The sequence below is a fragment of the Euprymna scolopes genome, chromosome 4 (genome assembly GCF_053919585.1).
Source record: "Euprymna scolopes isolate OS-2025 chromosome 4, ASM5391958v1, whole genome shotgun sequence".
NCBI classification, from domain to species: Eukaryota; Metazoa; Mollusca; class Cephalopoda; order Sepiida; family Sepiolidae; genus Euprymna; species Euprymna scolopes.
Window position 1 is genome coordinate 61,051,273 of NC_136485.1, and position 12,934 is coordinate 61,064,206.

Here is a 12,934-nt window from a genome sequence, read left to right on the forward strand (position 1 = left end):
AATTTCGTCTTTTAAATTCAAGAGAATGGTTTCATTTTTATCATATTTTAAAATCTTAAGGGCTACATATCTACAAAATGCGCAGAATCTGTCCCCCCGGCATATATGCTTTATGAGATCCTATTATTTAACATTTTAAATTGAAGGGAATATTTCTATCATTGAGTCGCCATATATGTTTAGATAAAGTTTAAGCCACCACATGAACTTTAATTCCCATCATGGAAAGTTACTACATAACAAAAACTTGAATCTCTCTTTGAATATTCTTATTTCAAACTACTGCGCTTACGATATGAACACATACACACACGCATTCACTTATATGAATTATGGACTGTTTTTATCAGAAAATAGCCACATTAAGTTTAAACCCACATGTGGTGGCTGAGGACCTTTGTGGCCTTCGGGCCAAGATCAAAGTGTATGTTGCAATAAAAGACCATATGTGGGGTCAACCCCACATATAAGACCATTGCTCTTGTAGCAATCAGTTATTGGTCAATGTAGGGGAAACCCTTCATACCAATTGTCACTATTCAGCTCTCCTACTCCTTGGGGAGTTGGTCTCCATTCCCCAATCTCTCCACATTAAAAAACGGCCTTGTGCCTAATTTTCTCAGTGGGGAAGCAAATAAATTCAGCCCACGTGTGGTAGCCTTCGGGCCAAGATCAAAGTGTAGCATCTGTTCCAGCAGATGCTGCAATCAAAGACCATTGTCCTTGTGATAATCTTTTGGTCCATGTAGGGGCAACCCTATATACCAAATGGCTCTCACTATCCCACCTCTCGGGAGCTGGTCCCTTTTCCCCCCCTCCCCCTCTCTCCACATTAAAAAACGGCCTTGTGCCTAATTTGCTCAGTGGGGAAGCAAATAAATACAGCCCATGTGTGGCACTCTGATCATAAAATCTTTCTATTCTCACAAAATCCTCACTTCATTAATCTTTCATTCTGAACATTCAACACAAGAAAACACTTACATTGGAACGATTTAAAAACTAACATTCCTAACACGTAAATAAATGTTATTTATTCCATGTTAATACTGCAATTTCGTGTTCTTTGTCAGGAGTCGTTATTTTCCAGATTTCATTTTTATTTTTATTTTTCCTGTAAGGATGTGAATTGGTGAAACCTTTCCAATAATCGGCGATCCCGTTAAATTTACCTTTAATGGTTCCATGGATACACTCCTACTTTCGAGTTCAATAAAATTGTGATATGCAACCATGGTTTTATAAATTGATAAATCTCGATTATAAATTGGTGACCATTCGACTCACATTGCTATATTTTATAGCTTCGTTTCGGTCAGCTGATGGCCTTCATCTGATAACCTAAACTTCTGATTTTAAGAGCATGTCTCTATGAAATCAGAAATTAAGATTATCCGATGAAGGTCATCCGTTGACCGAAACAGTAGCTTTGTTATTGTCATAACCATGTGATTTGTCGACCTAAAATTAAATTTTAAAAAAAATGTATCTTACTCTTTATTGAGCACTATCAATAATCTCATTGGATTTTGAAATATGCATTGGACGGCATTAAAGAAATCTTCCAAACAAACCTATCTGACCAAGTCTTTATTTTTCTCTCAAGTCTATTTTTGTCACTCCCGACCCCCCCCCCCGTTTTCCATTAACTTCCTCTATTAACCAAACCTCAACTGTTCCATATATCTATTGACCCAAGAACTCTCATCCATTCTTCTGTGGCCATACCATTGGAGTTTCCTTTTCTGCACACACCTCTTTATACTGTCCAATTTTAATCTTCCTCTGGGGTCATCAGATCTAATCCTGTGTACACATGTCCAATAGATTATTCACTTGGTAGACAGTAGTAATACTGCATTGGTTAGTAATGTTAGATTTTCTTGAACATAATTCATCTACTCCTAATTTTTGCAATTACACTAGACCCTGCTCCACTCTCTGCTCCAATGGTATCACTAAATAAAAAAATTTGCCAAGTTCAATAGCTTCAGTATCGAGATAGGTTTAACAAGTGCCCAAGGTGCAAAAAAGAGTGCAACGTGATAGGTTCAGCATTGTTTACAAAGTTCCAGTTCTCATCGCCACAATGTTATATTCTTGTCCTTGTTTTAAAAGTACTTCAACAGAATATGCTCTGATGAACCTACCACACTTGCACCTCCAACATAAATATACCCGACCAACCTGACTGATAGCAAAATCCCACCTCTTCATTTTAAAAGTCCACAAATGTTGGAAAACTTTCTATTCCTCATTCTGTTTGCCTTGGAATTCCTTCCCTGCTCCATGTTTCTTGGACTGTGCAGACATCCAGAAATTTAAATGCAATCTGAATGAACATCTTGCTGCACAAACCCCACTTAGGACGCCCCTATAAATACGGCCCCTAATCATAATAACTCCTTGCCTCTCAGTGGTAATGTGTTTTTTTAGGGGAGGTACAAAAGTTAAATAAATAAATGGTCAAAGTGCCGATGTGTACCAACTAAACACGTTTCAAAAGTTGATTTTTAGGGGCATTAAAGTCTACTTTGAACGAATATCATATTTAAAATTGTTGCAGACACGCTTTTATGATATTAAGACCATTATTATCCAATGTATTTTTTAATAGTTTTCAGTGGTCGCCATTTTTTTTTCACTTAAATGCGCTTTGATTTGTATCATCAGCAGTGAAAAAAAAAAATGGCGAGCACTGAAAACCATTAGAGAATACATTGGATAATAAAGGTCTTAATATCATAAAAAGAAACTTCTTGTTGGTGACAATTTTAAATGTGATATTTGTTCAAAGCAGACACGAATATCCCTAAAAATCAACATTTGAAAGGTGAGTGTTTAGTCAATTTAACCAGAGAAATAAAATAAAGATGATGTATATAATGTATAAATCGACATTGCCATTACATTTGATGCTTTTTCCACTATAACAAAATCCTCCATCTGAAATAGACGACTTATATCCGATCTGTTTGAAATCTATATTATATTTTTCATAGTCTGTGTCTCTTCCACTTTTTCTCAAAAACTACTAATTCGATCTGGCTGAAATTTTGTATGGACCTTTGCAATAAGGTGCAGCGAACTAAGTATTATGGCATCTGTTGAACGCATAGTTAGGGATTAATAAGGATTAGCATTTAATGCAAGAATGAGCACAAACTGACAGTCAACCATCATCTTGGTATAAAGTGCCCATTCTAAGTCAATGCGCTATAATTTTTTGCCCACTAGGAAAAACTTCCAATGAATAAATATTTCTCTTACGTTATCTAATAAATGTTAGTCATTTCCATAGAAACATATCAAATATTTCTCAACATGAAACAGAACGATAGAAAAGCAGCAGCAATTTTGTTAAATAAGCCTCAGATAAAGCTGGTAACACATGGCACTTTATTGATAAACTCATAGAGTTGGAAGTTGAGTACGCGAAAGCAGATGAAATCTACCCAATTATTAACGGCTGGGCACTTCTTTATGGTTGAAATGTCACATGACCAACTGAATCAATAAACATCTGATTAAAAATTAGTACAAACCTGATTTTGTACAGCATGCACTGTTCGCGTCAGGCAAAAAGAATAAATAAAAAGAAAATGGCCACTGCGTTTACTTAGAAGCTGGCGATCTCATGAGGTAACCAGACTGCAGGGCACTTAATATGCATATGAAAGGCAGACGGTTTCAATAATAAAATAAACACCTGTTAATCAGATAAAGACATTCCTTTTGGCAGAGGTGAGTTTTTTCAGATGTGTATTGAATTTTGACACCGAAAATTGTAAAGAAGGAGAATAATAATTAACATAAACATAAATTGTTGGGAGACTACAGAATATTTTACAGCAAAATAAACAGTTTTGTTTTGGACACACAAAAATACTCAAAGACAATAATATTTGAAACCAAAATATTTTGAAACCAAAAATGTAAAACTGAAGTTGAATTTTGACAGTCAAATATAAAACCGTTTATCACTACGTTCTAAGTGCCACTCTTTTTGAGGTTCAATCGTCATTACGGGCAGTACTAAGAATAAAATAATTCAACACTTCTACTTAATCATGGCTGATAGAACGAGAACAATCTATTACCATGGATTAAATAAAGGGTTCATTTTAAAATTCCATATAAGATTTGAAAGTTCAAAAAGATACACCTGAAGAAGGTCGGAAGTTACACAAGCTGAAACGTTGTGAGAATAATAGCCATGGTGAGAATAGCAGTCCAAGCAATACAACATATCAATCCTTATCTCAAAAATTTCAAAAGAAAAATCATTTGATCCAAAATTTCATGAAATTTTAGAACCTAAGAATAAATCAGATTTTAAAGTTCAAATATTAACCCACTATTTTACTACTTTAAGGCAGATCCAGGGGGATACCTTACTTTGGGGGAGGGCAGAGGGAGTCACTAGTTATCAAGACCAAGTACTACTTGAAGATAAGGATACACGAGATGGAAATGATTGCCAGCCAAAAGGTGAGGAACACTATGTAAGTATTCACATTGATCAATAGCAAAGAACTTTGATTGCTTATGGGGTTGTTCAAAACAAGAATTGGTTCATTTTTTTTTATAAGTTCTTTTACCAGGGATTGAAATCACAATTTCTGCATAATTCACTCAAAAATCGCAGTGCCAACAAATGGAAAATGGAGTAAGACCAGACTACCCTAGTGGATTAAAGTGTTCAGGTTGAGAGAGTCAGAAGACTATAAAAAAAAAAGAACATTTGAAGAAGGCTAGGGAGAAGAATGGCCAAAACATGACAATAAAATAACTAAGATGAGAACAATAGCTTCAAACATGTAAATAATAATGCTTCATCTCGGTTTTTATTATTTGATAACTACTTATCAAGGCCAACAGCAACTTGAGGATAAAGATTTCGAAAGTAAATCCTCCTATCGTTTTTAACTGAAAATTTAAATAGCTACGAAGGAGGGAGTGGTGCCATTAAAACGAGTGACTTTTGTGCTCCAAAATTTATTTTAAAAACCTTGTTAAACTTTGTGACATATTTCCATTCTATGGAGGTCAGGTGCGAACGAACACCCCATAATTTTATTATCGCCACTGTTCTCGATGCATTTTTTGCTAGCAATTCAATGACGCATCTCTGCTTTTGACACACATCCATGATAAGGATTGCTTTCTTAGAGTCTCACACCGTTAATATCTGCAACAGAGAGATTAAATTTTCAGGTCATAAATACATAAGTTCAGTCATCACAACAATGCAATTAGCAATCCCCTCTGATCCATTTGAGTAAAAAAATAGTTGACATTATTTCTGGAATGCCCCTTCGTATAATTATTTTAATTACACTGATAATATATTCTTAAACAATTTCTAACCTAATAGGTCTCGCATGATCTACAAAGTCCCAGCCTCTGTTGCATCTCTATGCTTGTTTTACTTCAGTGGAATGTGCTCCAGTGAACTTAGTGCACTCATCAAAAATACCTCCAACTACCTCAACTAGCAACAAAAGTCTCAGTAGAAATCTTTACATGCCGGAAGGTTTTCTATTCTTTATAATTTCTTTCCTTCAACCCTTGTCTTTCCTTCCCTCTGTTTTGCTGACAGAATAACCATGCAGAAATATTAATGTAATTTGAAGAAACCTCTTGTTCAACTCCCCACCAACGTTGCCTCATATAAATTTGATGTCAGTGTTTGAGATGAAAAACCATCCTACCAAAAATTTAAAAAAAAAATAAAAATAAATTTAAAAATTATGAAATTTAAGTTTAAAAATTAAAGAAAAAAAAAAATTATCATCATCATGGCCTTCGGGCCAAGATCAAAATATAGTATCTGTTCTTCAGATGCTGCACTTCAATTCTTGTTCTCTCTCTCTCTCTCAGAGGAGGAGCAATCCTTCATGATTGAACCAATTTTTATTTTTGTTCTTTTTCGCCACGTGGGGAGGCATTTGTAAATAGGAACATCTTAAGTTAAAGTGATTTTTTGTGAAACGAATTAGATTCGAACTTGGGGCACCCAGGTCATCAGTTCATGTTGTTAACCACTTGCCCATCGTCACCTCCCACAACAAAACAGTAAGAAAAAGAAAAATTAATGCAAATTAATTGTATAATTCTGTCTGTATGACCTTTGTTCATAGAAAGGTCAACAAACTATGTCCCATATCCACCCACATCCACTTTTAATCTATTAAGCAAGTTTTGTTCGTTGTGAAAAGAAAAAGTACATACTTAAAGAGAAAGAGAAAAAAAAAATCATTAATTTTATTCCGTGAGAAGTAACCATATGTCAAGATGTCGTCTTTTCAGCTTTGTAAAAAGCGTTTTTCATAAACAAACGTAATCCATTTTGATTTCATGTTGACTCTTCGTTTTATTATCAGACCAGTTTGCACTTATTTGTATTAGGTTGGTGCAAAAAATAATGTCGTTCATATATATATATATATATATATATATACTAGCAAAAGTACCCGTAGTTGACTGGGTTCAAAAACAGCCTACAGAAAATGGACTCTGATTTATGAAAGTATGATAGGTTTTGAAAAGGAAGGGTTGTAAAGAGATAGCTTCGAATTTGGGGGTATCAAAACCAAAGCAAAATATGATGAAAGTAAAAATAAAATAGATAAACCCCATAATTTATTATACCATACCTGTTCACACTGAAACACTTATCACAATATTCTGTGGATCTATATTAAAAAACCTTATTAAACTTTGTGACATATTTCCATTCTATGGAGGTCAGGCGCGAACGAACATCCCATAATTTTATTATACCATATTTCTTTAAACTGAAACATAATTATCAAAGTATACTGACACAGATAGATATGAAAAGTCTTTATTAAAGTTTGTGCATATTTCCATTCTATGGAGGCCAGGCACGAATGCAGACCCCACAATTTAATATACCATCCCTATTTAAGTTAAAACATACTTATCAAAGTATTCTTATGTACATCTATATGAAAAACACTTGTAAACGTCTTTTTTAAATTTTTAAATTTTTTATTTCCATACTTTGTGGACTAGGTGCGAACGCAGACCCCACAATTTTAATGAACCATCGTTCTGCCAGATCAAACATACCCATTCCTGTGTCTCGATACATCTATCATTATATGTAATCAGTTTTTTAAAATAGTCAACCATATAGGAGTCTATTCGTGACCAGACACACACACAGCTTTATATTATAGATATATAGTTGAACATAAAAACAACATCATTTTTACACCAACCTAATAGTTGTGTACATCTGTTATAGTATGCTTTGTACATATTTTTTCATAATGATGAGCAAGAGGTGGTTGAAGCATAAAACCATGCTTGTTTTAGATATACTGATTAAATATTTCAAACGCCCTGCGTTCTTTATTATGAGTGAATAGTGTGGCCAAGAAAAAACAAAACAAAAAAAAAACAAAATGAAGTCGCTGATATGTGAAGTATTAATTAGTGTCAGAACAATTAAAATTGGAAAAATTTGTGCCTATTCTTTTAATTGTTTTTATTTATTATTATTATTTTGTTTAAAACAAAATCTTCCATGATAAAATAAATATTTATTTATTTGAAACTACCAGTAAAACTAAAATCATCTTCCACAAATGTATTTTTATGCTTGAGAAATTATCTGCACACTTAATGTGTGTTTCTATGGTAATAGGGAATAAATAAATAACTGTATTGTTAAACGTTTAGAGATTTGTAAAGAATCAGAATCGGTAATTGCATCAGAATCGAGAATTTAGTAAAGAATCAGGAAAAATATTGGAATCATCCCATCACTAGTATTAATATGCTAAAACCTGAACGATCATATGTTATTGTTGTGGAGGAAAAAAGGATAAATATCAATTAAATGTTGTTTAAATGTGTTTATTGAAAAAAGTGTAGGTATTTAAGATATTTGCAAGACTGTAGCGATCACTTCCGCTCACTCATTGTTTTGAATTATATTTGTACATATATGTATTTCAATGAACAATAACTACAGGGTAGAACGATAAAATTGTCGCTCTAAGTGCAATGACATGATCCCATTTCTGTTTAATGAAAACCGGTTTTCTTTTTTTTTGTTGCTAGTTGGCCAGTTGTGTACAAATCCCGAGAGCGATAAGAGCCTTCTATCATGCCTGAAAGTGACAATGCTCAACAAGCGAGATCGGAGATGCGCCGCTGTACAACTCATGTTCTCTACTGATCCAAGTTATGACAACACTTCAACAGGCCTGCCTACTCATTCCTCAACGTCTCTATGCAGGAACGCTTCCCAATTTCTTAATACAAACTTATTAACAAAGATAATCAATAAAGCTGTAATTTTAGGTTAGAATGAGACTTCTTGTCTTCCTCATTGCTACAAACTATTCCTAATATATGAGTGCTATAGTTCCTATTTACTTTCCTCCCCACGAGGGCAGAGTTAGACACAAGGTCGGTTTTTAATGTGGTGGTGGTGGTGGGGGGGGTCCAGCTCCCCAAAAAAGGAGCACTTTGGATAGGAACAAAAATAAAAATCGTCTCAGTCATGAAGGATTTCTCCTTCACTGACCGAAGACAGAAAAGGAAGTGTAGCATCAGAACAGATACTACACTGTGATCTTGGCCTGAAGGCCTATAGTTGCTTAAAACATTGTGCATATGTGATAGACTGAAACAACTTTTCCCATCAAAACAAGAACTTCAACAATAGATAAAATTTATTCCAAATAATATTCCTTCGCCTTTTATGTAGGAGTAGAGTGTAGTACCTGTTTTGTCGTCAGTCAGTGCAGGATAAATTTTTCTAGACCGAGGAAGCTTTTTTTTTTTTTTTTTTTATTCCAATGTAGAATGCCTCTTTTTGATTAGCTGGATTTTCCCCATTTTTAAACCCGACTTTGTCGTCTAAATCTCCTCATAAGGAGACAAGTTAATAAGAACAGTAATATACTTCACGATCAAGAATAATCAGAAATGCTAGAAATGGATCACATTACACTTGTGGATATCCACTACATAAACTACCTCACCCTCTTTTTGCCATGATCCTCAGAAGAAAGTTCAATGAGCACAGAAAACAAAACATAAAATTTAAAAAAAGTATTTGTACTTCTAAACCAGATATGCTTATGAAAATATTTTTTTAATTATTGCCGTACCAAATAATTTATACCTTTATCTCTCCTAAAAACTTTTCCAGTTTAATAATTTTTTTTTCTTTTGGTGGGGGGGCTTATATAGTATTGAGTATCAGTGAAAAATCTCATATCAAGTAAAAACTCTAATATATATATATATATATATATATATATATATATATATATATATATATGATGCAAAAATAAATATCCTCACTCAAAATTATCAAGAACTTAAACTACAAATAAAATTCAGTTTTCTTATTCATTATTACATTTTTAAATGTCAGATTAAGTTATCTCCCCCTGCTTTACAAGGTTTCTGCTCTTATCAATGGCGTATCAGCAAAATACGATAAAACCGATTTTTATTTTTAATTAAAATTTTACCTGATAATTTTCCCCCAAGTTCTGGTGTAGATATCTATTTTTCTCTGATATATAAGAATATAGAAGAGTTTTCCTGTTAATTTATTCGGAACTACAATTTTCATTTGTGCCCAATACTATATAAGCACCTTTTTTTTTTTTTACTATAGAGTCAACATGTATCAAGGTGAAAAGCCACTGAAGGGTTAATAATTCAATGAAACGATTGTCAGCAGAGAGATGAAAAACTTTACAAGAAGACTGAGAATAATTGATGCAATAGACAGTTTAAATACTTGTGAAAGTGGTTCATGACATTGGATTTGAAGAGAACTATGTTGTACTTAGCAAGGAAGCAGTTCGGTAGCAATGTGTTCCCTAAATGGGAACTCCTTACAAAGAAGTTCAGTTTGTGTAAATTCCCTCTCACACTAGACATACTGAAGAAAAAAGAATTTTCTTTTTTTAACAGTACTTGTACAGTTTAGAGACAGTGCAAAAGTAACATTTAGAAAGCCATTTTTAACATGGGGAGAGGAGGCTTTGTTAAATAGGTCATTGTGTCCCAGAAGACCAAATGAAGACTTACCTGTAAAAAGCTGATTTTAGGGGTATTCGGGTACGGTATCAACGAATATCAGTTAAATTTGTCGCGGGCAAGTAATTTTAATGATATTAACACTTTCATATTACCATGTTTTATCTAATACTTTAAAGTGACCACCATTTTTTTTCTTATTGTATAAGAAACTTGACGCATTCGCCAAGCAATACATCACTTCCCTCCCCATGTTAAGAATGGCGACAAGTGAAAACAATAGGGAATACATTGGATAATCAAGGTTTTAATATCATAAGAACTACATACCGGCAACAAATGTACCTGATATTCGTTCATACCAGACCCGAATACACCTAGAAATCAATTTTTTAAATGGTAAGTCTTCATTTAATTCTCTATGCCACATTGACCGTTAACTATTCTGTACTTTAACCAACATAAGCAAAAAAAACTGCTATAAAAATTGAATTTGATTTGAAAATCTTACATCACGGTCTGTAAACTACACAAGTACATTTTTTCTTCATTATGATAGTAAGATGGGTTCTTGCTAAACCAGCAGTGACGATATGGATATAATTATAGAATATAAAATATGGACTTAAGCGATGCTAAGAAAGACGATTAAAAAACAAAAACAAAAAAAAACAGCGACGATTGTCAAAGAAAGATTCAGCTGCAGAATGAATACAGAAAAAAGTAAGAATGAAGAGGAACAAATGATAAAGATTAGAATAGGGCATTAACAGTCTCTCTCTCTCTCTCTCTCTCTCTATATATATATATATATATATATATCAACCCCATCCTCGAATGGCTTCTAGTCTTAATAAATGGCAACCCAATAGTAAAAAAAAAAAAAAAAAAAAAAAAGTCGTTACTATTGGTTTAGTATTGTTAGCCTAGGGTGACATCCAGGAGAGCTGGTGGATGAATGCACAAGTCATAAAGATTTTCCATAATGAAATAAAAGCCTAATTTTCCCATCTGTAGATACTGCTGCTGCTGTTATCCCTTTTTCCCTTCCTCCCACCACGTCTTGTCTCATTCGCCTTTCCCCACCACATATGTTCCTATTTACTTGCTTCCCCACAAAGGCAGAGTTAGACAAGGTCGGTTTTTAATGTGGAGAAAATCCAGCTCCCCAAAAAGGGGCGCTCTGTATAGGAACAAAAATAGAAATTGTCTCAGTCATGAAGGATTTCTCCTCCACTGACCGGGGACAGAAAAAGTGAAGTTGTAGCATCAGAACAGATACTACAATGTGATCTTGGCCCGGCTATCCTCTTATTCTCCTTTTCTTGCATGAGAGGTTCTCAACCAGGCGTAAATTTACTCTTGGGGGTAAATAGTCAGGGTGGTAAATAATTGAATACCTGATAATTTTAAAATAATTATTTCTTTTCAGATTGTGTCATGTCTAAGAAACGCAATACAATTAACTTAATAATTTTCTATTATTTTGTGATAGGAATGTATAATTGTATATTGCTATACAAAACCTAAAGTCTTACACAATAGTTCGTTTTGTCACCTTATGATGGGAATAGGGGGTAAATGAAGGAATACATAAATCCGAGAAGTCAATGATGGAGGAAAGATTGAGAATGGCCGTCTTACACTGATACTATTATTGTAGGCCTATCCTTTTCTTCTTTATTTGCGTCATTTATTTATTTACATTATCCTCTTACACCACTTCTCTTAACGCTTCAGTTATTACTACAACTATTATGTCTTTTCTTTGTTCATTTATCACATTTATGTAATTTTTATTTTTACTTCTATTCCTTGCCACCATTCCCGTCCTCAACTTACATTATCCTCCTACTATAGTCGTATTATTTGGATTCTCATCTGGCGTGTGATTTTCACAACGTTTCGGTCGATGTAACCTCCGACCTTCTTCAGGTGTATCTTGTCGAACTCGGGAATGTTTCTGTCGAACTCTGTAATTTGGACGGAATTTCGAGCGAAACTTTTTATTTACTTCATGGGGGTAGCATGCACTTGTTCCGTCAGTCATGACTGGATAGAGGTTCTAAGTAATTCGCAATTGTATTTTTCGGTCGCCCACACTGAACCTTCAGGAAAATTTTTATAATTGATTTTTCCAGGTACTCTAACCACTGTACCATGGATCTGCAAGGATCTATGGAGTAGTACAGTGATCCGATAAATCCAAATAATACAAATAACCAATCCTCATCTCAAAAATTTAGAAATGTCCTCCTACTATAGTCTTACTCTTTCTTTACAGCATCTTCTTGCTCTTACTCCTACTCCCTCTATTCTTCACTTTCCATTTCTCCTTCATCTTTTCCAATTACCATCTAAAACATTCAATATGCAAATAAGCATGTAGGACACAATATCACAGGGTCGCTTCCCAGCCAACTAAAACATGGTCGTTTTCAAGTCCAATGCAAGCAAATCATGTTGAGCCATCCTTTTAAATAATCAAATTCTGCCTAATTACAATAATTGTTAACAAGCCTCACTCACAATATTGTCCTACCAATCATCTAATAAACTCACTAATCCTTATCCTTGAGTGACCTTTGGGCCTCGATACATGGTTAGTTGTTAGTAAAACTTGCTTCTCTTACTCTGTCCTCAATCCCTCATATTCCATTAGCGATATTTCCGACAAAGAGGGGAGAATTACTGTTTTCTGGGTCGAATTCTATTCATCAAACGCTTATCATTGACCAGATTTTGACCTTGAAGTGTGTGTGTGTTTTTTTTGAGCTCCTTACATCAAGTGGCTTCATACCTTGCCTGGAGTGATTTACATATATATAAAAAAAATGTTTACATTCTATAGATATACAAGCACAGCTTTTCACGCACCTGCATACAGAATATC

At 34.1% G+C, this 12,934-nt stretch overlaps 1 protein-coding gene across 2 annotated transcripts in view; it reads right to left on the reverse strand.

The window, feature by feature from the left end:
- LOC145267797 (death-associated protein kinase 1-like) overlaps positions 1-12,934 on the reverse strand; it is a 653,913-nt gene that overhangs the window by 107,701 nt on the left and 533,278 nt on the right. The window lies entirely within an intron of this gene.